The sequence below is a fragment of the Dama dama genome, chromosome 19 (genome assembly GCF_033118175.1).
Source record: "Dama dama isolate Ldn47 chromosome 19, ASM3311817v1, whole genome shotgun sequence".
Lineage (NCBI taxonomy): Eukaryota > Metazoa > Chordata > Mammalia > Artiodactyla > Cervidae > Dama > Dama dama.
Window position 1 is genome coordinate 86822167 of NC_083699.1, and position 4203 is coordinate 86826369.

The window sequence follows — 4203 nt, forward strand, 5'->3', positions numbered from 1 at the left end:
AATTGGACTAAAGATGCTCATACTAAGTAGGCCACTCAGACTCAGATAGATGAGGATATTCAAGATGAAATACAGGAACTAAAAACAGCCATCAGATGGGTTGGAGCTCAATTAATAGATGTACAAAAAAAGGTGGTACTAAAATATGATTGGAATTCTACTCAATTTTGTGTTACTCCTGTTCAATTCAATCATAGTGCCTACAACTGGGAACAAATCAAATTTCATTTACAAAACATACATGATAATGCATCTCTGTACAATTACTACAAAAAGAAATCTTTGAAATCTTTTCTAAAAATCTGCCCTCTTCCACTAATTTGAAAGCTTTAGCTAAACAACTAGCTGATCAATTATCTGGGCTAGACCCACACAGATGGTTTTATAACATTACTCACAGCATCGGATCTGGAACTGTAACTTTGGTGATTGTCTTGACAATTATATTTGTTGTTTACCGTTGCCTTTATACAAAAATTGTTAAAACTGTATAAACTCAAATGGTCAAGACCCTTTTTACAAATATAATAAATAAATAAGGGGATAAAACGAATTGGGAAGTGTTTCCTACTTCCTTGTTTTCTAAAGGAGTTTGTATGGGATGGGTTTTTACTTGTAAAATGTTTTATAAAATTCATCAGTGAAACCTCTTGGGCCTGGGGTTTTCTTTTCGGCGAGTTTTTGTGTGTGTTTTTAAAACAGGAATGCAGTGTTATTGTTGCAGATCCGTTTAATACAACTTATTAAGGGGAGATGCTGCAGGAGGTCTCTGAGGCCGGAGAGGATCAGGGCGGCGCCTTCCGGGCTCGGTCCTGGAGGGGGTCAGGTTGCCGCCACCGAAGGGGCTGGGCTGATGGAAAGCTGGCTGCTTGTGGAGGCCTCGGGCTTCACCAGCAGCTCCTGGATGAAGCCCTCTGTGGGGTTCATGCACGACTTTAGAAGATCCCTCGATGTTCCAGCTTCTCTCCTCTTCGCTCACTAGTTTGAACAATTCAGGACGTTGACCTCATTGTCTGCCTCCCTGCACTGTACAACTCCTCCAAGCACCGGTCGATCCACTTCTCCACGTCCAGGCTTAGCTGCAGCTCCAGCCGGTCATACTTTACGGCGACGTGCACGCGTCGCTTTTGCAGCGACCCCCAGCCCCCGGAGCTGCCCCCGCCCCAACCCAGAACCCCTTCAGCGATGGAGGCTGCCCCTGGCTCAGCATCCGCTCGCCCAGCCGCTGAACTGCTAGGAGGTCCTAGCCCAGCCCCCGCGCCGCACTGTGCGCTTTCGCCTAGCGCCCGGGGCACCTCTTATACGGGTCGTGGCCTTTTTGGGCAAGTTTTAAATTACACATTCAATTTTTGACATTAATAAAGGGCTGTCCAAACTTCCTGTTTCTTTTTGTGCCAGTTTAAGTAGTTTTTGTCTTTGAGAGAACTAGTCCTTTTCATCTAGATTGCTCAATTTTTGGCATAAGCTTAATTATAATACTTGATTCCCTTACTATTCTTTTAGTATTTGTAGAGACTGTTGTGATGTCCCCACTTTCATTCCTAATATTAATATTTTATGTCTTCTTCTTCTTTTTTTCCCTTTGTCAGTTTAGCCAAAAGCTTATCAATTTTGCTGACCTTTTAAAAGAACCAGTTTTTGGCTTCATTGATTTTTCACTATTGTTGGCCTATGTTCTATTAATTACCATACTTGTCTTTATAATTTCCTTCCTCACTTACTTTATGTTCCAACTTGTACTTTGTTATATAATTTCTTGAGGTAAGGTCACAGGTCATTGGCTTTAGGTTTTTCTTAGTACTCTTGCCTGGAAAATCCCATGGACGGAGGAGTGTGGTAGGCTATAGTTCACGGGGTCGCAAAGAGTCAGACATGACTGAGCGACTTCACGTCTTTCTAATATAAGCATTTAAAGATGTGAATTTTCCTCTTATTTAGCTGTATCTCACAAAATATTAGGGCTTCCCAGGTGGCACTAGTGGTAAAGAACCCACTTCCAATGCAGGAGACATAAGAGACGTGGATTCAGTCCCTGGATGGGAAAGATCCCTGAGGGGGGACACAGCAACCCACTCCAGTAGTCTTGCCTGGAAAATTCCATGGACAGAGGAGCCTGGCAGGCTACAGTCCATGCGGTCTCAAAGAATCAGACAGGACTGAGCAACTTAGCACAAAATATTGTAATTTTAATGTTATTTTATAAAAGATTAAACTATTTTTTAATTTCCCATGTGATTTTTTGGGGGGGCTCATGGATTATATAGAAGTGTTTTTTCATTTCCAAAAGTTTCAGGTTTTTCTAGTTATAGTTACTGAGCTCTGATATAATTCCACTGTGGCAGAGAATATAGTCTGTATAATTTCAATCCTTTTAATTTTATTGCTTAGCACCTGGTGTATTACATATACTCAAAGTAAGTAGTCAGCCATTTTGTGATGCAACACCCTGCAAATATCAATTAAGTCAAAGTTTAATAGTGTGGTTCAGATCCTCTATCTCTGTTGATTTTATGTCTGGTTCTACCAATTGGTGAGGGAAGGGTGTTAAAACCTCCAATTATGTATGAAGCATTGTCGGTTCTCCTTCTGCTTAATTTTTTTAATGGTAGAAAAGGCAGAAAAGGGAATGAATACCAGATGGAACACAATGAAAGCAAAGGGTGATACAGTAGACTTAAATCCAAACATTTCAGTTATCACCTAGATACAAAAGGATCAAATTCTATGATTAAAGATAGAGATTTCTGATTAGTTTGTTTAAATGACCCAACTTTATATGTATGAGACACACTTTAAATATAAGAACACAGATAAGTTGAAAGTGAAAGGATAGAAAGAGATATATCACACAAATAGAAACAGTAAGCACAGAAAGCTGGAGTGGTTATATTCACATTCAAGACAAGGAGAACTCTCAGAGATAAACAGGGACATTTTATAATAATGGTGAATTCATCAAGAGACAGGGCTTCCCAGGTGGAGCTAGCGGTAAAGAGTATGCCTGCCAAAGCAGGAGACATAAGGGACAAAGGTTTGACCCCCTGGATCAGGAAGATCCCTTGGAGGAGTAAATGGTACCCTACTCCAGTATTCTTGCCTGAAAAATCCCATGGACAGAGAGGCCTGGTGGGCTACAGTCCAAGGGGTCGCAAAGAGTTAGACGCAACTTGAGAGTCTGAGCATACAGCACAAACATCAAGAGACAATTATAAATGTGTATGTGCCCAATATCACAGCTTTAAAATCCATGAAACAATATTTGACAGAACTAAAAGAAGGAAGAGACAAACCAACAGTCACAGTTGGAGATTTTAACTTTCCTTTCAATACCTTAAGAGCAAGACAAAAAATTAGTAAGGATACGGAGTTCTAATCTATAGTATTAATTCTTTTGATCTAAATGTCGTATACAGAATATGATGCCTAACAACTGCAGAGTGAAATTTATTTGCAAGCACACATGAAACTAAGAGTATATTTGTTGTTGTTCAGTCACTAATTCGTGTCCAAATCTTTGTGACCGCATGGACTGCAGCATGCCAGGCTCCCCTGTCCTTCACTGTCACTCAGAGTTTGCTCAAACTCATGTCCATTGAGTCAGTGATCCTATCTGACCATCTCATCCTCTGTCACCCCCTTCTCCTCCTACTCTCAACCAGCATCAGGGTCTTTTCCAATGAGTAAGCTCTTCAGATCAGGTGGCCAAAGTATTGGAGCTTCAGCTTCAACATCAGTCCTTCCAGTGAGTATTCAGGGCTGATTTTCTTTAGGATTGACTGGCTTGATCTTGCAGGAAAGGGACTCTCAAGAGTCTTCTCCAACACCACAGCTCAAAAGCATCAATTCTTCAGTGCTCAGCTTTATTTATGGTTCAGCTTTCACATCTGTACATGACTACTGGAAAACCATGGCTTTGATTAGATGGACCTTTGCTGGCAAAGTGATGTCTCTGCTTTTTAATATGCTGTCTAGGCTTGTCATAGCTTTCCTTCCAAGAAGCAAATGTCTTTTAATTTCATGGCTGCAGTTAGTGTTCACAGTGGTTTTGGAGATCCAAGAAAATAAAGTCTGTTAAAGCTTCCACTTTCCCCCTTCTAATTGCCATGAAATGATGGAACTGGACGTCATGATCTTAGTTTTTTTGAATGTTGAGTTTTAAGCCAGCTTTTTTACTCTCCTCTTTCACCCTTATCAAGAGGCTCT

At 40.8% G+C, this 4203-nt stretch overlaps 1 pseudogene; it reads right to left on the bottom strand.

Annotated features, from left to right (window-relative positions):
* Nucleotides 1-785: 785 nt before the first annotated feature.
* LOC133074115 (protein phosphatase 1 regulatory subunit 14A-like) lies at nucleotides 786-1778 on the bottom strand (annotated as a pseudogene).
* Nucleotides 1779-4203: the final 2425 nt, after the last annotated feature.